General features: G+C 48.2%; 1 pseudogene; it reads right to left on the bottom strand.

Moving 5' to 3' along the window:
- Positions 1–410: 410 nt before the first annotated feature.
- The window catches only part of LOC119377806 (uncharacterized), a 60,581-nt pseudogene continuing 35,038 nt past the window's right edge, over positions 411–25,953 (bottom strand).

Raw genomic sequence — 25,953 nt, forward strand, 5'->3', positions numbered from 1 at the left:
AGTGCGACATAATTGTTGTACAGGACAAAAAAAATGTTGTTAGTGAAGGAAGTTTATGTCGCTTGTACAGGACAAAAAAGCTCTTCGTGAGTCAAGTTTGTCTTTTTTATTTCTTGTGGATCCGACACTTACTCTTTACAACTTGCCTAACTTTTCTTAAAAGAAAATTAGGTTGGGCTGTACTACGCAACCACACCTGCAAAAAAAAAGAGACATTCGCTACATGTGTTCTTCACAGCGCATATCATATTTCTGGAAAAGGCACGTTATATTACTGAAAAATCTGCCGCGGTGAGCGGGATCGAACCCACGACCTTCGGGTCGGCCGTAACCACTATACCACCGCAGAGGCTCATTCTATAAACTAAAATAAGGTGCAAACACAAGGGAAAGGATGAACGGAGGCTGCGCTGTTTTGAACAATTTATTCATTTTTTTTCTTTACTATACATTCACTAGGACGAAGAAAAAAAATAACACACAATGAGTCAGTTGCACATGCGGCTTCGATATCTACTAATCGGCCGCAATTTCGTGGTATACACGGAAAGCGCCATGGCACAAAGGGGAGAGACGAGGCACACAGTCCTCGGCAGGGTGGCAGCTTGTGTAAACGTCGTGAAGACACGGAGGGGGTTGACCACGTGACCACGGTAACGCGGCCTGCGATTGGACGGTTCGCCGAACTGAAGGGCGTGGCATGAATTGCGGGATGGCAGCGAACTGTGTGTTTTCGAAGAGTAAACCTCCCAGCGATCTATATCACTAGAAGACCAACGCGTGGTCTCTCGCGTAGCATTAATCTCACGCGTAACATTCAGTCAATATTTCAGGGTGAGGAGTTTGTTTCTTAAGTGTCTGGAGGGCCAACAACACGCGAACTGCTCTATAAGCCTAATATTTGCGGTATAAAGATCACCAGCCAAATATCCAGGGAAGCCAGTCGATTAACAGAGGGGCCAGCACCAGGCCAGTTTGTTTTTGAAGCGATTTCAGAAATTAATGGCTCTCGAGAAGACTTCTTTATCAATGCATGCAAAATGTTTTAAGGGCAGTGGTGAACAGGTAGGTTAAACACTATTTTCAGCAAATTTGTCAAGGAAAAGTACCGCAGTGGTTGGTTATGAAGATGCATAACAATCCGAAACTATAGCCACAAACTGAGGTGTGTAGTTCTGTGAATCGGTGCAGCCTGTTTACGGATGAGTATTTTGAAGTTCGTGGAGTAAACTTTTGTGAAAAGCGTCAAAAACGCTGATCGGCAAAGACTCATTAATTTACAACAGAACACTCTCATGTTTCAAACGACATTTGATGTCTTCTCTGTTTTCTTAACTAAGCCAATGTACCAACTGGACCATTAAGCAATAAGACAACGCTCAACTAAACAACTACGAGCAACACCAACAGAAGACTTCTCAATAAAAAAAGAAGCTAGCTCGGCCAACCGACCAGCGAACATGGCTGTAAGCTGACCGATAGACCAGTCGACCCAACAGTCCCTCAATCAAGTTCACTGCGCATGCATCAAAGCGCAGTTCATTTCCTCCTTCAAACGCAATGCTTACTGGCGCCTTACCAGACACTCGTGCTGCTCAATAAAGGATAGCCCGGCTGGCCCACATTGTCGTTGCCATGACGACGTGAAACTATCGGTTATTGAAGACGAAAATATCACAAAGCAGACTTATTCTCTTAGCACTCTCTTGTTTCTGTGAGGGAAACGTTTTCGCTTCCTCTCTCAGGCCTCTTTAAATCCAACCACTCGTCTGCACTAGGTTTCGTGTATGTACAGACGGGTCCATTGTTAAAGGGAACACTTGCGTGTAGGGTATGTCCGGATTTTGCTCTCTTGCAAAAGCACAATGGCTTAGATTTGCATAGGACTATTGGTGGTTGGCAGTTATTATGGTGGTTGACAGAATGTTATCACATCCACTTGCCCCTAGGGGGCCAGCAATATGAAAGGTGCCCATTCGAGTGTTCTCTTTAACAGTGGACGGTACTGTACCTTAAGTTAAGAAAAAAAAACTTTTTTTGCTATAAAGAGTTAGTCGTGTCACTCGGGCAAGCATTGACAAATCCCAAAACTATTGGAGGGCGCAAGAGGGACGACCACGAACACAAAACAAGAAATCAACAAACAACGAAGCGGTTTGCACTTAACAAAAAAAAATAATAGCATCGACGCAAAAAGACTGTCAATACCGGCCCCTCAAGATTCGCGTACATTTTTGCACAGTATATATAGAGAGAGACTGCCACAGTTTCTTACATGTTTTTTTTTTTTTTTTTACCTTCAGGATAAGAAGCGATTCGACATGCTAACATGTAACAATGATCCTGCTTAGTAACTCGGCAACTTGGACTCGTACTGATCGCGTTTGAAACTGCTTCTAGTAGAGGAATGCAGTTTTGGCCATAACGCTCTCGGGAATCATAAGCGACGAAGTGAGGGCAGTGCCTATTTGTGTTAACTGACTTTGTTACGCGTATTGGAGATCTATATAGTGAAGCGAGGCGTGACGAAGGAGACTCGACGGGACAGGCACAGCGGTGACGCTTTCAAGCTGCTTTTCACCACAGGTACGCAAAGCGACAGGTGGCACAGATGAGTCACTCCGTGTTTCGCAGCGACATTAATGGGAGGGGGATCTGTGCATACAAGTTTGATATCCTGCTCAGATAGGCAGTAGCGTCGGCTACGTCAGTCAACTTACATATCAAGAAGAAAGCTAGAAGTCTGCCAAAGCATGAACGGGCCACGGTATTGTGACGTAATCATTATTCATTGCCTAAACTTTCACAACTATGCACAACGAGGCGTCACATGACAACGTCACTTTGTCAGTGACGTCAGCGGTGACGTACCAGTTGGCCGGAGTTACGTTGCGACTCGCGAACGCGTCACTGTGTGGCAGTTTGAGAAAACGAATTCACTAGAGAAGTGAAGTACGCTGAAATTGTAGCGAGCGACGCCACCACTGTGAGTGTTGGCAGTGGTGAAGTCACTGATAAATGCGAATTACTGATGACGTTGATATATGAGTGAAGCCGTATCATTATTGATGTCATTCTCGGAAGTACAGTGTGAACTTGAGCCACTGAACATGTTACGTCACTCGTGATGTAATTCACTGCAAACTTGAATGCCGAAATGCAAATTGTTCGCGAATCACGACACAACATATCTTGTGCCAACATTCTCTTTCAGTGTTTAGACGATTTCGCATATTTGACGTCTCTTGTTAACCTTACTATAATACACAATACGCATGCTCCGAACAAAATTGACTATTTTGAGAGGGTTTGGCAGACTCGGTCTCGATTATTCTCGCCGATACGTGAAAGAAAAACCTCACACACCCAGTCTCAGAAGCACTCCGCTGTCGCCAGTTTGAAAACGCCGTCACACGCCGCTAGTTCCAACCATCCAAGTTCGAATCGCGTGTGCTTAACAGACTACACACAACACCGCTCCTTCAGTCTCGATGACTCATCAAAATCGCTGCATCGTCACGTCATGGCGTCCCGCTGCGTCACACCACTGCACTTTCAAGGCACACAGTGAGAAGTCTTTTCTTTTTCCTATCGACAGGACACTGCATTCGAGAGCACCTGTCCAGGAAGGAGCACGAGTCCGTCGCCATGGTCCCACACTTCACCGCAAGTCAGCACAAAGCACCCACAAGAGTAGTGACACGCAAATATTCAAGGATTTTTCTCGTGCCATTGCAAGCCCAAATCGCGTAACGCTTCCAAATGGACGATTATCGTAGAGGGTTAGCCTTTACAGCGGTGCGTCTTTGCTGGCAGTGGACAGTTCGAAGATACATACTATTGTAGTTGACAAGTTACAAGCACCATTAACAATAAAGAAAAAAAGACGAAGCAGTAGTATCTGCTATCATTGACTAAATTACGCGCAGGATGTTGGCCCTTGCCACTGGGACACCTCGCCTATGGAACACACCATCTAAGGAACTCTCCCACGTGTTCTGCCCTTGTCCTCTAAATGGTATGACATCACTGTCGTCCACAGCCTGAAGCGGGTACATTAGGCGAGGAAGATAGCTGGATCTCTAACAATTTAGAGCAGGATGCGATCGTCCGAAGCACAAAACGCTGTGTGAGCTATCGCTGCACGCAATGCAAACTGAATCGTGAAAGTTCAGCGAGATATTAGCTGCACATTGAAGGACTTCTTGTTGAGTAAGTAAACCATAGGTAAAAAGGCATTGAACCTCGTTTTAACACATCGCCCTGCTTCTAGCTTTTACATGAGACCGCACTTTTATTATACTACTGACACACAACATTACTCTACTTTAGTGACGACCAGGCATTACAATCATATCGTGAATGACCCACGATAACGCAAGGGGTTTTATCACACCGAGCATCTATGCTATGGCAGGATCAGGCACGGAGTATTTAGGTTTAGACTGGAAATCGCTCGGTTTTGGTATAGCAACACAAGCGGATGAATATAAAGTCTGAAGGACGGAGTTCCCCAGTACAGATGTCCCACGTCTCCACTTTCTTGCGGTAAAAAAAAAAAACACAAACGATCCTTGTCTCACGAGGAGCAACGTTGGCAGTTAGACTTATGTACATGTTTGAGAAAGCTGGCAAACAAACAAACAAACACTTAAGCGAAACGCAATCAACGGCGAACAAAGCCATAGAGAGGCGGGTTGTGCTTCACAGGTACAAAGTCCCGACCTTCTTTCCCGAACGTTCAGCGGCTGCCGCTATCTTGGAAGGCAAGTCGGCGTAGATGAACTGGTTCGCCTTGAGCTCGTTGTGCAGGAGCAGGTTGTACCTGTTGTTAGCCTCGACGTCCCAGAAGAGGTTGCTCAGAGACTTTGGCCGCGACAGCTTATGCGGAGGCACGGACCCCGCCGTGCGGTCATGCTTGGATCCTTTGGAACCGGAACCCTTGGAACCGGACCCCTTCGAGCCGCCGGAAGATGCGCCACCTCCGGAGTTGCTCGAGTCCAGGGTGTCGTTGAAGTCGACGGCAAGGTTGGTCAGCGACTTGTACCGGATGTTGAACAGAGGCGAGGTCGTGATCGTGCCGTTGACGGGCTTGGCCCCGCGGCAAGTCCTCGGAGTCCTCGACGAGGCCTTCTGGAAGATTGCCGGAGGCGGCGGGGCCACTGACGTGTTCACGCTGCCCACGATGACGCCGTTGGGTGGGCAGTGGTGATGCTGCGGGCACGGTGGGTGGTGGTGGTGGTGAGGCACGTGAGGGTGGTGCATGGAGGCGTCCTTGATGGACGCCGCGGCGACGGGGATGCGACCGGCATTTCGGAACATGCGAGGCTTGGCGCTTCCATTCCGGACCTGGTGCGAGCTCTTGACGAACAGCTTGTTGTTGGGGGGCCTTGGCACGCCCGACGACCTCGGGACGCCCGACCGACACGTCGGGCGACGCTGCCACCTTTGGACTTGTGCTCGTCCGAGCAACGCCTCATGACGGCCTCGTAGACGTGTGAATCGGTGTCCTTAGCTCGCACGATCGGGGGAGACTTCAACGCCGGCGCGGCCGTCGGCGGGGAGTTCGGGCCCGGGTCGGTGGCCATCGAGTACCGCCTGGCCGGGATCGTTTCTATGGGAGGCGGCAACGGCTTTTCCCGGGATGTCACCGAGGTCGCGGGGGCGCCTGGTGGTGATGGCGACGAAGGCGACGACTTCTCGCATTCGCTGTTGCCGTCGCCGACGCCTTGTATAAGCTCGGTCTTGATCTTATCCGGAAGCGGAGCGAAGCCGCGCACGTAGTCGTAGATCTGGTCGATCTCTTCGTACCGATAGTCGTCGGGCGCTGGCATAGACTGGACCCGTTCTACGCCATTAGTCGGTGGTGCGGTGGCGGTGGCGGGGGGACTTTGTGGTGGAGGGGTCGGCTTGCCCTTCGGTTCGGAGAGGCTTCGCTGCGGTGGCGTCTTGGACGAGAAGAAGTCACTGCTGCTTCGCGTCGTCTCTAGGACCTCGATGGCGTCTATCCGGTCCTGCAGTCTCTTAGACCTGTCACAGGAGAAAACCGAACAGGTCTTGTCAAGCTTCAAATGGGTTTTCTTTCTGAGCTAGTTCTACTGGCATAAATACTGAGTACATCAAGGGTGACAAACGCAATGCAGTATATCAAACGACCGGTAATAATACAACGTCAGTGTCAGAATGCCTATGCCTGTGCATTCGTATGCTTTGTGTTAAGTGATATATAAGCTGATGGTCAAGTAAATCGCGTTATTGCATTTCACCAAAGCATACATCGCATGTCAGCAGCAATTGAACATGAGAACTACGTAATCAGAACGGCTAACAATGCTTAGATAAGACCCTCAAGTATGAGTGGTTGTCGTATTGTGCCTGCTATATCAGGTAGATTCAAGAGCGCACTTTGAAACGCTTATACCTACTGGCTGCAGTGCATTAAAGTTGTGAATAAGGTGCGACTCTATGAATCGGCTGTCTCTCGGGTACCGAAAGTTTCCCTGAAGCATATAAAGTTCGCGTTCATCCAGGTTATGACCTTTTACATTAAAACTGCTGTGCCACTGTTATCGGTAATTTTTTCGCCCTTTTCTTTTCGGTTTTGCCCTCGCTCCATCTTTTATTCGCACTTGCTTTTTTCTCCTCGTCCCCCTTTGTCGTTGGGAGAAAGCACCGGAGGCGTACACATACACCGTGCTAAGGAAAGCAGCTGCTGCCTTGACGACAAGCCTGTTCGTCGAAACTTTGGCTCCAGCAATCCTCTTCAAGGATTTTTCATTTCTTCGGGCTTTGACAGTGTAATTCAAGCAGACCTGACGTCCAATTTGATTGAGTGATCTTGATTTATTTGTTTATCGCAACACATGTGAAGGGAGGAAAAGGGAAAAGCCATTTAAAAATGGCTTGAGGGGGTCCTTCGCCTCCGTATTGGCAAATACAGCAGCAAAGGCACAGACATTTTGTTTACATTTTCGTACGCTTTGACAACCTTATTTTTAAGCACAACATTGTCATACACTCTGACGAAACTACCAATTTAATAAAACACATCATTAGTTGTTTTAGCAGACATCACATCTGCATAATACACGAGCGCAACACTCCATTTCAGCTTTCGCATTGTATTAGCGGCAATATAAGAATTATTTCCACTACAAGAAATGCCACTATCTTTTTTTCTATGATAAATCTCTCCCTTTCTCTCTCTGTCTCTCGCTCAAGTAGCGATTATCATTATCAGTCGATTCGACTTACTTTCACGTAAGAGGTCGCAAGAAGAGAGCAGAATGGGTCAGGGAACAAACGGGTGTTAAGGACATCTTAGTCGAAATCAAGAAGAAATTGACATGGGTAGGGCATGTAACGCGTAGGAAAGACAGCCGTGGACCATTAAGAGTAACGGATTGAATTCCAAGAGAAGACAAGCGTGCGAGGGGGAGGCAGAAAGTTAGGCGCGCAGATGAGATAAAGAAGTTTGTAGATATAACGCAGCAGCAGCAAGCGGCCACGTCAATCTGCAATTACTTGCAGACAAATTGGCAAAACGTGGGAGGGGTCTTTGTACTGCAGTGGGCGCAATCAGGCTGATGATGATCACGACTTACTTTTCCGTGAGCCTCGTGTACTCTGGCATCTGCACCAGTGCATCGACGTTCTTGGGCGGCTGCAGTCGCAGCGGCGCCGACTCCGGTAGGGACAACGCGGGCGCGTCCTTGACCAACGGCAGGGCCAGCACGCATTCCTCGCGCTCGACGCCGTACAGCCGGAGCTCGGAGGTCTTCAAACCTGAGGGCGCCGGTCGGCCGTGGACGAGACGCACCATGAGCGGGAACCGCTTGCAGAGCAGCGTTTGACCGAGTGGACGCCCGAGATGTTGCCTTCCTTGGCGATCGGCGAGAACTTGCCCCGTGACTCGGCCGCCAGGTACACCGTCTCGCCGGCGGATGTCAGGCAGCGCAGGAATCGGCCGTGGGGAGCCGAGGACCGCAACCTGGCCAGAGAGGCTCGCACCATCGGAGACGTGTGCTGCGAGCGATCACGATTGAGGAGTTGTTTAGGTGAGACAGAAGTAGACGCGCAATAATATATAGTTACAGGACTGTCGTGGCCACAGCCTGGTGCTGTGCCTCTAACCATTGGCGGTAGTGCAGGATGTTAGGTCATCGCGTTTCCTTCTTCAGAAAAGCTAAAAGGAAGCATTTCACGGAGATGAATGAACCACGGCCTTCCAACATTGAGAAGTGCGTTACGAGAATTACCACGTTCCCTATTCAAGTATGTAGATGTCTTAAACTAGAGAAACGATGTCCCCAGAAGACCGCTCAACTGTCTTGATTGCGGTTTGCTATGTCCATAGGCGTGCTCAGGGTTCTCCGTAAGGGGGTGGCGCGCAAGTTCCACCACTGAGCAAACGTTTAATAGCCTGTTTTTTTTTCTAATGAAATTTTGGCTAGAGGCTGGACTGAATAAAGTGGTGTTCTGCTTGGTACCACATACCTTCAGATCTAGCGCGAAACTGAATGAATAAACGACGCAGGACGAAGAACACATGCTGTGTTCTCGCGTCTTGTCTTTTGTTGTAGGGTGACAGAAGGCAAGAACTTTAAAAGGGATAATCGACAACCCCCCGTGTGTAGCACGATGCCGCAAGCTCGCCCTGCCAATTGCTAGCTCTCTGGTTAGCTTAATTGGCAAAGCGACCGTTCCGGAAATGCGTTGGTTCTGGGTTCGATCTTCGGACCAGGAAGAATTTTTCGGCTACGAAGAAGTTTTCGTTCTGAGAAATCCGTATGAAATTCCATGTGGCTTCATGCTACAAACGGGTTGTTGTCAATTATCCATTCCGCCACCTTGCGGGATTCCGCAGATCTCATTTGCAAGATAAGACCTGTATGCAGCTGTTGCCTTCCGTCGCTTAAGATAGCAGCCCTTGCCTTCTTCGACACAGGATACAGTGCTTGCCAAGAGCAAGAGCTATATCTCATGTCGTCCTGCGTCGCTTCTGTACTCTAGTCTTAACGATAGCTACGGGGTATACGTATGGGGTCTAGCGCATCACATACGATGAGTGAAAGTCGACATTTGAGTGGCGCTAACGTTTGTCCAGTTCAGTCAACCTTGCCTCAATGCTTTCCCACTCTCAACAGAACTCGAGGTCACTCCCGGCCGCGTGCCACCGCCACTCACCTCCTTGACGACGACGAGTGTCTCGCCCACCTGCAGCGTCCTCGTCTTGTCCGTCACCTGCTCGGGGTTGTCCGGGTGCGCCAGGTGCGCCTTGACCGGCTCGCGCACCAGGCACGTGTCCGGCGAGCGGCGCATCAGCTCGGCGACGCTCTCGAAGCACCGAGACGCCCGGCCGTCCTCCGAGAGGATCTCAAACCAACCCCGGTAGCCTTCGGGGATGGCCAGCCGCGGTCCGATGGCCACCACCCGCTGCCGGTTCTCCTTGAACTTGACGCACTGGGCGCTGATGCGCAGCCGCGCGCCCAGAGGCGACAAGAACACCACGCTGCTCAGGCCGGGCGAGGAGAGGGACGGGACGCCCACGTGACGGTGCTGGCCTCGCACCACGCGCGCCACCTATGTGTACAGGAGAGAGACGTCGTGTAAGATAAGCAGCGCAATTGGTGATATTTCAAAATCATTTCTATATCCGAGAGTACAGCTTACTGCTGTGATTAGCAGACGGTGAACGTTGAGCCGCGGTAACCTGGCCTGCCATTTTAGTCTGCTATGAGCACTGAGGCGCTATTCTATACATCGTCAAATTCCGCCATGTTGTTAAATTCCGCCATTGGTAAACTCTGGTTGGTCCAGAGGACTGCTACAGCCTCTCTGATTGGCTTAAAATGCCACAATTACGAAATCTGCCAATGTGGCGGAATATGCCAATGTCCAGAATAGCACCCCTGATTAGCACTGGCGGTTGTTGACGAGTGTTGGCTAACAGATCACTAATGCCCACCAGTTTTCGATAAGTGATGGCTAGTCTTCTGTAAACGTTGCTAAACGAATGCTTATACCGGCTTATAGTGTTGCCTTAAAGGGGTCATGAAGCACCCCGTGGGCTTGTTGAAAAAACACATCCTGCGGAAAGCTGACACGGCTATGAACTGCTCTGCCAAATACTACAGTCGTGCGCGCCGCGTAAAGGCCACAAGCGGAGCGCGAAGTTGCCGTTTCCCCAGGCGCCCTCTTTTCAAACAGAGGCCGGTTCTCACTCTCGTCGGTGGGCGGGGCGTCTGGCAGTTTACGTCGCGGATCTGGCAGTTTACGTCGCAAGAGACATAGCATGCTTATTGGCCGACAGCCGACGTAAATCGAGAGCGGCGTTCGGATCAGATGCGCTTCTTGCCGCGGGGTGCCGCCACTTGCCGGCGCCGCACTCCTCAGTACACGGTAGCCGCACTCGCGCAAGCGAATCACAGCGGGAGAGCGATCGCGTTTCATGACGCGCACTGACGTAACTTCTTTCCCCCGTGTCATCCCTCCCTGTCTAGCTTCGAGTGCGCTCGTCGGCACGAGAAAAGAGAGAAAGCGCTGGGAGCGTGCGCCAAACCCCCGTAACTCCGCTGATTCTTGACGGATTCGAGAAATTTTTGCGGTAATCGATTCGGGAAGCAGTAAACTCTGATACAAAGGTCATTAGATCATTACTTGTAAAAGTGGTTCATGACCCCTTTAATGTCGGTTAGTGCCGCCAGGCGTTGCCTAATGATGCCTAAAGTTGCCAGAATGATAGTAAGTGTCCCCTAATGTCGGCTATCCGTCGTTATAACAGCAACATCGTTTCCTGTCAAACTCAGCCCAAAGAAAGAGTTGTCTATCAGTTTTAGACGCAGTCGCAGTCTTTCAGATAGATATACTTCAGCATTGATTGCCCTTGTAAGGATAGGTGTCCTTAGTTGGGTGTTAAGAGGGGCACAGTAAGATGGGTACGGTTAGAAGGGTACGCTTGGAGGGTCACGCTTAGAGGGTCACGCTTAGAGGGGCACGCTAAGACGGGCACGCTTAGTCGGGTACGCTTAGAAGGATAGGCTTAGAGGGGTATGGTAAGAGGGGTACGCTTGGAATGGTTCCTTATAGGGGTACGGTAAGACGGGTACCGTTAGAAGGGTACACTAAGAAGGTAAGGAGGAGTATGACCCAGCGTACATATAAGCATTTTTATTCCTTTCGTTGTACCCAGTTGCACCCGGTTTGCTGTAATACTGAGTGCTCACCTGTGGCTCTGGAAACTTCTGCAGGAACTCCTGCAGGGGTACGCCGGTGTCGTCCCAGCGTACGGCAGACAGGTAGACGCTGGCGTCGCTTCCCGACATGCTGCTTTCGGATTTCGGACCCAGCTTGACCAGATTGTGATGCAAGGCAAGCGCGTCAAAGATTGGTGTTGTGCCCCTGCTAGGCCTCTAGATCCCCGACTTTCCTGCAGAAACAAACAAAAAAAAACGGCACGTCAGCGTAGTACTTGGTTGTTGATTAGTTTGAGAAGTTAGAGAAGTTGGCAGGTGTGAAATATAATTGTTGATGGAAATAGCATAAAGGCGAGTCACTGTGACACTCAGTCAGTAATGAAAGCGCGCCAAATGTCTGAACGCGCTGGCTTGCACGAAGAAAATTTTTTTAGGAAACCATCAGCGTCGTGAAAAACGCGCCAAACGTCTGAACGCCCGTGATTCGGACCAAGCCAGACATTTTTTCTAGCATTCGCTTCCGGTACAAAAAGAAAGGCTGCTGCAACCATTATTTGTCAAGGAGGTACAGCTAGATAAAGCTGGGACCGGAAAAATTCAAAGTCGGCCAAACATTGCATTCGCACTCAACAGATAACCTGTTACGCCATTCTTTGACCCGTTTTCACGTTGTTTGACACATAATGTGTCGTGGTATACCAACAAGCCCCAGATAACAACCATTGCGTCACTAGAAGATTAGTGGCCCCTCTACGAGGCACCAACATCTGACATTAATATGGAAAAAAAATAACAGCTCTACAAGTGACGTTCGTCGAAGCGAAGAAGTGAGTAATACAACGAAGGAGAATGATCAAGCGCCGAGCAAAGTAATCGAGTCTTTCGTTTGGAGCAAGCACACCGCCGAACATAGGCTTATCTGTGTCACCTAACCTTCGAAACAAAAGAAATGGGACGGCTATATCCGGACAAACACGGATACATAGAGAACGGGAGAGAATAAACGCCTTTGTCTTGCGTATGAAGCTTCGGAAGCACCCAGTTCTAAGTTTGTGCTAAGTTCTGGATTAAAATTAAGCCAAGAGAATCGAACAGGTGGGGGGGAGGGAAGGGTCCCATAACCGATACGAGTGTTAAGTAGGACAAGCAGTGACTCGCGACCAAGTCAACGAATCAGTGGAGCGCGCCAGCGAAAAGTCCCGCGACATTATTTTCAAATGTGCCTTCAAACTTGTGTAACTTGTGTTCGATGTTTGCGCAGCATGCAGCGGCAAGCGTGTCAAAATAAACGTCACGGCGACAGTGTGCAGAAGATAATATCTGGAGCGGAGAAGCCAAATCATGAGACTTGACAATGTAAAGACAAAAGCTGCTTGGTGTGTCAGAACTCGCTAAGAGTGTTTCTGAGTAACTTTCACAGTTTTTGAGTATAGGATGCGATATGGCGAGTATACACGGCACAAGGAGGTTAAAAAAATATTGGTGGAGTGGCGATTATTGCGCAAGAGTGAAGCCGTGCCCACCAAAAGATGGCGGCTGCGACCGCCATCTTAGCTGGGGCACGATAAATCATCGGCGTTTGGCGAAAGCGAGCGTTTTCGTCGCACGCCAGACGAGTTTAATATGGCAACTTTTATGGGTCAGACACTGCTCCAAGTGTGTCTTTGTGGTAATAGTTTTCATTAGTAAGCCTCAAAGTCATGGCAAATTTTATTGGAGATCAGTCGTCAATACTCCACTCGACGGGTTACTTTTGTCGGCAACAACGATCTTTTACTTCATAATTAACGTAGTATTCCCACTAACAGATCCATGCCATTTGATCTCTAAGTAGGCGCCACCAGAAAAGAGCATGTTTCCGAGCTCTTTGGTGGGCAGAAGCTGGCTTCACTTTTGTTGGCAAGGCGTTGCGAGAGCTTCCACTCCAGAATTCTTTTAGGGGCGAAGCTCCTTAAGGCGGCCCCCGTTCGTCCCTCGTAGTCGTAGTCGTAGTAGTGCGTAACCAGTCGTAACGCTAGTACCAGATCTTGACCTCCAAGGTGGTGCCGGTGGGAGATTTTTCCTGTGCGTTGTTGAACAATAAAAAATTCGCAGCGTGCGCGTTAACTAAAAGCCGAATTCTTCTGTCTCTCATTCCCCATTAGCAGCCATTGGCATGTTCCAGTAGGAAACGTTAGTAGAAGTAGAAGTGTAAGTGTTAGCTAAAAGCCGACTTCTTCTGTCTCTCATTCCCATTAGCAGCCATTGTTTACCTCCAAGGTAGTGCCTGGTGAGATTTCTCCTGTGCGTGATTAAACAATAAAAATTTTGTTCAAAACGCCGTTGATTGATGAAATAAACCAACGAAAGACGCCAGATGTTTTCTAAAAGCAAAACGAAAGAACGCCAGATGTTTCTAAAGCAAAACGAAAAGACGCCAGCTGCTTAACGAAAGACGCCAGATGTTTTCTAAAGCAATGGTTTTCTAAACAATGAAAATTCACAGCGTACATGTAAAATTAAAGTGAGCTGCAAGTCGTCATAACTCATCGAACCTTTAGTATAAACGCGCCCCATCTCACGTCGGTGATGATGTACTGGGCAGAATTCACGGAAGATTCACGGTTTACCGATGAACCTCCGCAGCTTCGCCCACTCATCATCATTCACTCCGTGGATATGCTGTGATTTTTTTTAACCATTTTGGCAGCGCACAAGCGCCGCATGTAATGAAGAACATCGAGGATTACGAAGGGAAGTCTAGCTCACGCATATAGTTTTACAAATTTTGCATCGTTTGCATAGTTGTAGCGTGAAAAAAAGATTGGTGGCAACCCTGATCCTTGACGAAAGTGTCTGGTAGTGGCGTCCGTCTGCCCTAGTGCACTCCTTGGGTTAACTTCGCGTTTCGTCGCGCTGCCGAAGCAGATCCCGGAGGCCACGTAGAAAGAAGCGCGCGGTTGAGATTAGCTCCGCCAGGTGCCGCAACGATCCCAGCTACTCCCAAGAAAATTGTCTGCTCTGTCAATGAACTCATTCGATTAATTCTCATTAATTATCCTGATAGTTAAATGGTCCTTAGTAAACTTACGATCCGATGTCATACGTATCCAATATAACTCTTAACTTCAACCGGAAACATTGATTTAGTACAACTTTTATTTTTAAAACATTTTTTTCTGAATATTCGCAAAACCGGAAATAGGTGCACGACCGGAAGTGCCAGGAGGTGAAACAAGACTCACGCGGCGCTCGTGCCATTATTATAGCGGCGTCCCGGGCGCCTGCCCGTTACGCCGACATAATACTTGGTATTTAGTCTGTGTCACATTCACAACAAGAAAATCGTAAAACCGACTTCCAATTCGGGAATACCAGTAGAAGTGTGAGATATTAACTATGCATGATTTGTTGTTTATTTTCAGGTGCTGATGGCTTTCGCGATTTCAGGCCCAAATAAAGATGCAGCTTTCGCCTGAAAGTGCTCTGGATCCTGTTACATCTGTATATTTTTTTTTTCAATTTTACGTTGCTTTGGTTCCCGTTGACACGTGAACACCCGCCGCACCAGCAGGTGGAATTGAGGCATAACTACAGCGTGGCGTCATGCCAGCTAATGAGAAGTGGGGAGCTAGATGAGTGAACTGTGAACAGTCAGGCCAACCGCCACTTTTCTTTTAGTCTCTTACATAATTCACTGATAGTCTCATTTCTGCGATCGAAATTTAAGAGCGCAAGACCGCAGAAGTTCCCCGCAGAATAACGACTTCAGGCCCTCGCATATTCACTCAATATGAGCACATCAAAAAAAAAAAGAGAGAGAAATCTTTCCTTTTTTTTCAGATTGAATTTTTTTTTGTCTTCTTCAGATGCGCGGGATTAAGATTTTCACTTATCACCAGACAGACCAGATGGCCATGATTTCCCGGTATGAGAAAGCTACTAAACCTACTGACGTAGGAAGACAAAAATAAACGTGGTCATAAAACGAAGTTTATTACTATTCCTTATCAAAAAGATCGAATAACAATCAAGATCGCGTTCGGGGATCGAAAGTGTAATAACAGGGTCGAGATCATCCAATGGAAGTCCTGTCTACATACGTACAAACGAAAGTTAAGGCACAATCATTTCTGTTTTTATTTGATTTTTTTACGAGTTCTACGCACACCTTGCACGAGCACCTATGGGTCGCGCCAGCTCATTTCGCATGCAAGCACTGCAGGTGCATCGTTTTCGCGTTCGCAACGTGGGAGGGGACTGCGCGCCCTGGCGCGCCCAACGATGCAACCTTAAAAACAATGCACGTGCATGCAGACGCGTCCGTTAAGAGCAGCACATCCGCGTCCGGAACAGGTACTTCCGCGTTGAAGATGCACCCCGCCTCGGCAACCATGCATAGTTTCATCATCTTTCACTTCAGCGATTATTAAACCAGAAAACAACAACGACAACATCAGCAACAACTCTCGCAGACGCGACGCAGGAGGTCTCGAAAGCAACGAAATGGGGCCGGACGGGAAATGGACGACCATTCGAAAAAAAGGAAGGGAGAAAAAGGCTTAGCGAAAGACAATCGAAATGAGTTGTGAACAAACGAATATAAAAAATATCTAGAGAGTGGTCGGAAGGAGCGAAAGGCTTGGAAACGACGTGATCCTTCATGTGCGGACGCGTTGACAGTAATGAACGCGGCGAAGGAGGAGTTGGAGGGAGGAACACTTCCCACAGAGGGCGCTACACGCCTACGTGCTTAGGCCTAACGTACCTCGCTCGACCGCTCTAAATCTCTCCATAGTGCGGCAATTTGCGTATACAAATTGCTATTCGCGTCGCTTTGCATGTGGGCTCTGTTTAGGGAAGGTCCGTTTCCGTTTTTCAGATGTTTTGAGCTTAACTGTACTTGTGTGGCATAGAAAGGTGCCTTGTTCAAGGGAACGCGAAATATGCGGTACACAATTATATATCGCTGAGATATGAAGGTGAGTGACCAGATGTTTTCGTGTATAAATGCACACCCGACGACGAAAGTTTGCTGGACATGGGCTGCATTGCAAACCAAAATTTCTTCTTCTTTACGACGCTTCCAATTTACGACACTGTGCTTCTAATTTGTTAATAGATGAGAGTGTACGTCGCCTAAACTACACTACAGAGTGAACGTTCATTTAAAGGATGAATGTTTTTCAGGGCAACGAAGAAAACGGCCTTCTTTCGCAACTCTCGTGTCCCGTAAATTTTTATAGCTGGGTGCATACTTTCAGTTGATTTCCGAAACATCTATCCCGAGAAAAGGAATGATTAAGTTTTCCAGTTCCATAACTAGTTAGGAGTTCCTTTGAACAATAAAACGTAGCGTACATTATCTTGAGCGCTTTCATCGTGTGAGCAAAGCAACCTCACCGCGATTTCTGTAGCACTTCTTTCTTGTTTTTTTTTTTTTGTTTTTTCAGGCGTGGCAAGAGAATCAAATCCAGCAGTATGGACAATGCAGGCAAGACAGCTATATATAGTAACTAACGATATGTTACAAGAACAGAAAGCTGAGCTAGTTGGTAAGTATCCATTCTAAAAAGACAGGGCGTGCGAACACGGACACAAGAAAGAAGTCATGACACCCCAAACGCGGTAGTGTTTGTGGTGTCGTGACTTCTTTCTTGCGTACGTGTTTGCACGTCCTGTCTTTTTAGTATGGATATGTTAACGCAATACATTCTAACAAACGCACACACACTACAGACGAGTAGAGCTACAGAAGGACATTGATAAGTTTGAACTCCAGGCACCCCAGGTGAACTAACTGAGCATTAAGTCCTTCTTAAGCATTTGACTACACAGAAGGCCCATCTGCAGCCATTAACAAAAGAAAAAGCAAACAAACAAACGAAACAAACGCGCGCCGCCAAAGTTACGCGATTCCAAGATTTCACTCGCACGCGTCACGCTTCACTGATAGCCCATAACAGATTGAAACGAGGCACTTTCTCTCATTAACGCGCTGTTTTTTGACGTTAATTACCACTTTACGAAGACGAACCGACTAGCTGCCGACCAACTATACCTATTTACCACCCCCTGTGCGAGGTTCCTAACAGCAGGGCGTACGTGGGACGGCTAATGGTTTTTCGCCTCGCCCACATTCTCAGCCACTGAGATTGATAGAACCGACGAACAGGTTAAATAAAAATTTGCGTCCTATGGTGTAGAGAAAGTCAGTTAGCTAGACGAAAGCGAGGAAAATCGGTGGCTGCATAAGCAAGATGGAAAGAATGATATATAAAGGAAAAGATGGAGAGAGGGAGATAGGACAGCACGGATAGAAGGAGAACCATCAAACAAGATAGATAGATAGATAGATAGATAGATAGATAGATAGATAGATAGATAGATAGATAGATAGATAGATAGATAGATAGATAGATAGATAGATAGATAGATAGATAGATAGATAGATAGATAGATAGATAGATAGATAGATAGATAGATAGATAGATAGATAGATAGATAGATAGATAGATAGATAGATAGATAGATAGATAGATAGATAGATAGATAGATAGATAGATAGATAGATAGATAGATAGATAGATAGATGGAAGATCTGTCAAGACAGCACCCCAAAATTACAATTAACTGCCTCGCTGAACACCAACCGCCGTAGAGCGCCAGTCGGGATGGAGAGCAGTGACGTTTCGGTTCCGCCAGCTCGTTTTTACCAAAGAAAGAAAGAAAGAGACTGAAGAGGAACAGAGCAAGACGGCACGCAGGGACCGGCGCGATGCCGGAATTAATGGATCTTTAAACGGAGACCACCGGGCGTGAAGCACAGAGAAGAGGAGGGACCTCCCGCCGGTCGTCAGTCTCCTCGTGGTTGTATGTGGAGAACGAGATTTTTTTTTTTTTGCCGCACGTGACGTACACAACAGAACTGAGAATGAATCGAGTAAAATGTGAGAGCACGCTCGCTCCTTTTCGCCTAACGAGTAGGCGCCAGCTGAGTTGCGTCGTCCGTGAAAATTGGCGTAATGCGAATGGCACTCCCGAATTCACTTCGTGTCTGGCGCCGCGTGCCCCTGCACATATTTCTCTCTCTCTCGCTCGCCCATTGCTTCTGTATTGTGTTTTGTTGCAGCTGCTGTACTTGATGAACTTGAGTTTGAGAGCACACGGAAGCAATGACCTTGAAGTGTTTCCTTTTCTTGCTATATCGTTGCTTCGCAAATTTAGCGCGCCGGAGTTAACTTGAATTTAGCTAGTAGCTCAGAGTATACGCGTGCAGGACATCTGAGCATTGAAATATACAGCCAGAAATAGTAGAGCCATTCATGGAAACGTAACTGGAAGGAATTCTGGCGCTAGTGTTTGCGAGAGTTTCATGTAACGCCGTTCATCAACAGTAGGAATCACGCATGCGTGATTGCCTCAGCCTTGCCCTTCTACGTTTTCAAATGGCTTTGTGACTTTGCGAAAATGATCACTCGGTAATATACTGATTCATAGATGCGACAGTCAGTTCGCGATGAACGTGCAGCTGCGCGGAGACTCATTCCTTTCCACTAAGTTAAGCATGAATTTCTCGTTTGTAGGCGATGTCCGATTGAACGCAGCATAGGCGGCTGTCACCGAGTGACGGACACCCAACGCATCTCGAAGGCTGAGCTTTCGCTGACTGCACTCGCCGGAAGTAACTGGAGAGCCGTAAAAACGCGTTACAAGCGCCACGTTTCTGGACGCGACCGATCGCGAGAAGAGTGATAAAAGTGCGTTAAGTACTACTTCAAAAAACGACCGAAAGACAGAATCGCGAACACTGCGCGCATGCGCCGAGACAGCGAGCGCACTTTGTACTAGCCCACGTAGTATGTAAATGGGAGGGCTCTTACTGTTTGTTCGCTTGAACGCTGCCATCATACCCGTCTCGTTCTGAAAAAGTGTTAAACGTTGAGATCTTCCGTGCCGAAACCACGATATGATTGCGAGGCACGCCGCAGTGAAGACTCCAGGATTAACGTGCACCTTCAGTCTAAATACACAAACGATATTTTTTTGTCTTTATCTAAGCGCGACCGCTGCCACCGGGAGTCGAACTCGCACCACCTTCGTGCTTAGCAGCGCAACGAGCAGCGCAACGAGCAGCGCAACGCCCCAGCAGCGGCTAAGCCGTGGAGTGTGGACCACGGCTCGTTGGCTCTCTTGTACTCCCTTTCGGCACCAGTACCCATGAAAACGGTCATTCGAGGCAGTCAGCGAGGCAGAACGCCTCGACCGCCGCGCGCGCGCGCCGACATCCGGGTAATTATATTAAAAGAAGAAGAAGAAGAAGACGTCGACGCACGGGTTTCCGAGGACGTCGACACTGGTGCTGCAGCGTATCGCGCCTTCCACAAAGAAGAAGAGGAAGATGAAAGCCAACACCGATGTCCCCTCTCGCGCTTAACCGCTCGCAAGCGAGAATTTACGCTCGCCTTCGCCTGTCCCGCCCAGTGTATACTACCCCTAGACGTGTACGTATATATCAACGCTGGAGAGGTCGAATAAGAGGAAGAGGAGGAGTCAGGAAGCACAACGCCCCCGAAATAACACCTCTCGCGGAGTGCGTACACACACAACCACACGGTGTCTTCGAGAGCTCAGCTATCTGTCCGAGCGCCGGACTGTATAAATACGGCGGAAGTGTGTTTTACCGTACCGCCCTTGCGTTTGCCGATTCACCCGCGTGTTCTTTACTTAGAGATCCCAATGGCAGCTCCGCGCGACTTCGCATTCTACGTCGCGCATTCCTTTAGAAGAAAGGCTCGGCTGTTGTTTGTTTGTTTGACTGGTTGTCTTTCACTGTTGCCGTTTTTTTTTTCCTTTGTGTCGTGATCGTCGCACTTTCCGTTTCCGCGCGCACACACACACCTACCTGTCGGCCATCGCTCTCGGATTCAATTAGCTCCGGTAGCGAAACGATGCGGCAGAAAACGTGTACGTGCAGCCACCGCCTATCGAGGAAAATAACGGAGCTATTGCTGAAGAAACGGCAGAGAGCGAAGCGCTTAAGTCGAGAAGAGACGGGAGCTCCGGCGAAGAAGGCGGGATCGTGGGCGGAGAGTGCCTTTGTTGGCGGAATGCGAGGTTTTGATTTTCATACCTTTTGCTACTACTGTTTGCGCCTGTGTTTTTTTGTCTATATGTGCGTGTGCGTGCGTGTGTGCGCTGTTTGCATTGTTTCCTGTTTTTCCACTTTCTGTGCCTGTGTTTGTAATGTTTGTGCGTGGGCAAAGCCCTTGGTGTCTCCACCAATTCGAGCTCCTGGTAACGTGTCAACGAACGCTGACCATGGAAGAGTGTACCCACAGAAACGGAAGCGACGCGTTACAGCATCAACGCGACGGCCGATCTCTCTCTCTCTCTCTCTGTTCCTTTGCCCCCCTCTCTTTATCGACAAGATTCATTCCAAGAGAACAGACTCTAGGGCTAGTTGGTTTGGCACATTCAATGAAGCCATACCGCTGAAAACACAGGGAGGAGGGAAGAGGACAGCACGTGCGCTGTCCTCTTCTTTGGTCCCTGTGTTTTCAGCCGTATGACTTCAGTGAAAGACACATTCCATCAGATACCATTTATTTATAACAACTGTCGACGCAGCAACACTGTCATAATAACGCTGCAGTCTGGACACCCTCAGCAACACTCGAAATCGAAAGCTCGCTGCACACTTGGTAACGCATAAAGTGATATTGTCTGAAACCAGACTTATATCAAGACAAAAAAAAAAAAAAACGAGCCGCAGTGATTCGCCCCTTTTGACCTAGGGACGATATCGTCTTGTGAAATCATTTTATATGACTTCATAGTGACGTTGGCGTAGCATATCACAGATGAGTTCGTAACGTCATCTCTGACCAGGTGACGTTTTCGGACTGTTCGTGTTGACGTCCCGACGGCCATATTTTGCGTTTCGATATTTATAATTATACTAAATATTATTTAGATATGTTTGTATTTATATGTATTTATTGTAGTTCTATGTACTTATATGTACTTATTTGCTCTGTAGCTCAGTACTAACTACTCGTTAAAAAACGGAGCCCTGCAACAGCCCTTGAATGGGCTCTGCGGTCCTACCTGTATAATAATAACCGGGTATTACATGTATAACATACAATAAAAATTGATTGATTAATTAATTGATTGATTGATTGATTGATTGATTGATTGATTGATTGATTGATTGATTGATTGATTGATTGATTGATTGATTGATTGATTGATTGATTGATTGATTGATCTGAAGTTTCCGCGTAAGTACAGGCGCCGCTTACAGGTGACGCAACATACATAATACGCCTAAAATATGTCTAAAACATGTTTCCACGAGGCTTCCCGTGCTAAATGCGCCTGGCCTTCAATAGCGCATCATCTTGGAGAGGTCAGCGAGAGCGAGCTGCGTGATTCATAAATGCGGGCATGTGCAAGGCCTCCGACATACGAGACGTGGAGCAACGCGCGGCAAGCAGTAATTTCGGAGGCAATGCGTCGAAGCTTTCATAAGTTGTATCAATTTGTGGAGCGCTTTACCGGTTACCCCCAGCTTGTTTGGGCCGCAGAAGCGATCGCAGGTCAAACGTATTCCGCAGTACGAGTCGCGGACTAATCTTTATCACATGGTCATTGTATATAAAAAGCAGGTCCGGGTGAGAGCATTCGCATCTCATGCCTCCATCGGAACGTTGGCCGGAGAGGCAGGGAATCAAACCCGCAACCTTGAGTTCGGCAGCGGAACCGCCTCCCGCAGTGCGAGATCAGGAAGGCTTTCGGTGTCAGCTGGGAAAAAACGCACAAGGCATCGCAACCAACTGCCCCGCATTTAGCTGCTCAGGTTACAGGCAATTTGTCGTAAGGCACATCGGTGCCACCGCACTGGGCTGTTGTACGAGTCTTTTCCCATTCGACTACATGGCGGCATGGATTAAGGTCACGAAACGTCGAATGCACCGACCCAACAGTTTTAATGTATATACGTCTACGGTAGTGCCATTCGTTTTGTGTTTAAGGTGCTGCTAAACCACCCCGATTTCAACGACTATAGAGTGGTCTCTTTCTTGCCTTCGCTGCTCTTCCTATAGAATATATGGTAGGCCAACAAAAAGAACATCAACCAAACGCCTGGGCAAGGTACTATCTTCTCCTCGCCCTTTATTTCTTCATAAAAGATGTCGACAATGTCAGCACTTAGTGTTGGGTCTCTCAGGAGTTGAGTTCGCGCCTTTCGGCTACACGCTGTTATCTCTTGCGCAGTCAAAGATGCCCAAAACGAACAACACGATGTATGCGAAGCCGGTTGACGGCGCACGATAGTCATGCGGGACAAACACGACAGAACGGGCGTTCGGCTGTAACACATATCAGAGAAGGGGACAATTCACAACTGATATTCCTCGTATATGGACCAATCGAGAGCTTATTTCCTCGTGACGTCACGGGAACAGACTGCTGGCGTCACGAATTGCGGCGAAAAGACGGGAAACGCTGTAGGAGAGAATAACGCGCTCGTTCTTTTGTGTTTTCAGAGATTGCTTAGGGGCCCTTCTCTTAAAAAATGGATTTAGATAATCTAAAGACTATCTAAGCCCATTTTTAGACAGTATACAGAATGTTTAAATCAATTTTTATAAGGGTTCATCTAAATTCCCTAGATTTTCCCTGTTCTAGGGACTTTAGATTCAACGATACAAAACGGCAGGGCTACAGTGCAATATGACGGCACCGAAACCCGCCCGTCGAATAGCACACACCACAATTCCGAAAGGGTGCGCAGTGACGTAACACCCTCCTCCTCCGCATCCTGCATTCACGCAAATTCTTATTATACAGCAAGATTACGGGAACAACCGCCTGTCTTAACGCTGCCGAAGCGGGGCTAGCCGGTTTAACGCAAGGCCGTCGTCCCGTGCATGTCTCAAACGTTCATATGCTTCCCCGTTCGCCCCTATAGACTTCGAGACGCCATTAGTCGGTGAGGTTACCGGCAGGTAATCGCGCCCGCTAATCTTGCGTGACCAACATGCTGCGTTCGCACGCGACAAATCTGCACGACGCGAGAGAGGAGAAGAGTCGGTCGAGGACAGCGTTGCAGCCGAGGCGCACAAATGGTTGCAAATTACAGCGTAAAAAAGGCGGAACAACCCGACTGCCTGCCTGCCCGTGCAGTGCGGTGAATTCCAGAACTACGGGTTCGTGCAGTGCACGACGCGGAGATCCGTCCCATCCCGTATGTATACGTAGTTGTTAGGCAGTCTCTTTGCGCAAGCGCAGTGACGCGAGGGGTACACGGTGTGCCAGATCGACGTCTGTCGATCGTTTCTAGAAGCCTCTGGTTATTGCAGCTGGAGTGGCGGCGGCGTGGTGCCCGCGCGCGTTAAACGACTGTCCGCATCAATTGAGTTCCGTCGTGCGGCGAGTTAATAGCACGAGTTAACTGGGCTAGCGAGTCGGACTGGTTCAGGTGCAAGCACACGGCAAATAGGAGCAACGTTCGACGACGTCGTACTTATGGAACCGTTATCGACATCTTCAGTCATCAGCTTCATCATTGGGAGCGGATGTAATGTCCAGTGCGAGACGACCTGAAGGTAGTCCGACAGCAGGGCATAAGACAGTACGGTAAACGTACGTATGCGGATAACTTGTGGATGGAGGCATAGTATGTTGCACAATGACTTGCAGCATCTTTTTGTCTCCAATCTCTTCGCAGTTCCGAACTACTCAGGGGGCTTTCGAAGCTGCTTTTTTCTTACTACCTCTGTATTTTTCACAGACAGAAAACGCATATTTCATTGATTGATTGATTGATTGATTGATTGATTGATTGATTGATTGATTGATTGATTGATTGATTGATTGATTGATTGATTCTGGAAACACTATCCCATCCGTACGCATACAAAACGGAATAAAGTACATCTTCATTCACACTATGCACTTGCTTTTCAGTCAGCCTGTTTCATGGGTTAATTATTCCCATAAAAGATGAGTTAGCATACGTGTTTGTCCTGGCGGGGTACCCCAGGATTTTGCAGTCATGCCCAACAAGGCTTTGACATGTAATGAAGTTCCTGTAGGTAAGTTTTCCTGTTAATTACAGTTTCATTATAGTATAATAATATTTGTTGGGGTCTAACGTCCCAGAACCACGATATGATTATGAGAGACGCCGTAGTGGAGGTCTCCGGAAATTTCGACCACCTGGGGTTCTTTACGGTGCACCTAAATCGAAGTACACGGGCCTCAAGCACTTTAGCCTCCATCGAAAATGCGGCCGCCGCGGCCGGGATTCGATCCCGCGACCTGCGCCTCAGCAGTACAGCACCATAACCACTATACCACCGAGGCGGGTAGTTTTATTATAGTAAACTGAATGTAAAAAAAGTGTTTGTTTTTTTTATCTCAGATTATTACGGCGGGTAGAAAGGGATTGCCATTCAAGCTCAGCCAATTCATTGCAGTGCAGCTCCTTCTCCTTCCGTACTGCCCCAAGATGAACATGGCAGCTTACTTTTGTATTCGCTATAGAGTCAATTAAGTTTGCTTCGGCGGAGTCCCACAACACAGTCATACTCCAAAATTATTCCAACACAGGTAACATATTTCAGTAAGACGCTCTGGCGGGCTAGTTGGTTCATAGCATTTAGACGTTATTAATCTGCGCGAAGAGATGAATACACCAGTAAGGAACATACAGGGCACCACTGCGTCCATGGTGTTCCATATACTCCTGAATAGTGTCCTCATCTTTCCGCGCAGTTTGATAACGTCTAAAAGGTAACATATGCCATAAGTTTTAAATTCGCATGCGAACATCGCAGACCTTTATGAATGGCCTTGCTTATTGAAAAAGGTATTATTCCTTCTTCAATAATAATTATTATACTTATAATACAGCTTCTGTTTTATTTAGCTATGAGCTTAACGATGAAATTAAATGGAATGGCTGCCTTGGCTACTTTTAGCTTCAGTTCTGGCTTCTTTTCAAGTCTACCCAACGGCAACCCTGCTTGAAGCCCACTGAAGATGACTGGATAATAGAGAGTTTTAGTGCCGGGGCCCCAAAGCGGCTTGCGTACGTAAGCCCTTGCGTTCCTTTGTATTCTCCATGGATGCGGCTGGGAGTACAAAGGAACGCAAGAGCGTGCGTATGCGGGCCGCTTGGGGTCCCCGGCACTAAAACTCTCTAATGACTGGCGTCCGAAGCTGCAGCGCGCGTTTAAAATCTACACACATCTCAAAGCCGCCCTGTTGCTTCGTACCCTGTTGCTTCGTACGCGCACGTTTGCATTTACACCGGTTGGTTACACTGCAGACAAACGCACACCTGCAACAGCCGGAACAACAGGAAAGAAGAGAAGCCGCAGACGAGAGGACGAGGAGGAGGGGGCGTATACCAGTATACGGAGGGTGTTCGACGAATCGGAGAGAGAGAGAGAAAGAGAGAGGGGTGAGATGCAAATGAGCGCGAAATTGGGTCAAGGTCCCGCTCACGACAACGTTCGGAAGGAGGCAGCTGACTATACAGCACTTGTAGCCTCGCCCTGTGCGTGGCTTCAGGAGACGTGGGTGTGAGGAGAAGGGAAGGGTACGCGGCGCCTTTTTTTGTGCGAAAAGGACGTGCTCGAGGCACGGAACTTGCACAGCGGCGGCGCCTGGTCGTCCGTGGTGGCCCTGCGTACGCGACGACGACGCCCCTGCAGCGTTTTATATACAACGGCGTGCTACACAAAGCGTGCGAAAGGGAAGT

Source organism: Rhipicephalus sanguineus, unplaced genomic scaffold (genome assembly GCF_013339695.2).
Source record: "Rhipicephalus sanguineus isolate Rsan-2018 unplaced genomic scaffold, BIME_Rsan_1.4 Seq568, whole genome shotgun sequence".
In the NCBI taxonomy this organism is placed as follows: Eukaryota; Metazoa; Arthropoda; class Arachnida; order Ixodida; family Ixodidae; genus Rhipicephalus; species Rhipicephalus sanguineus.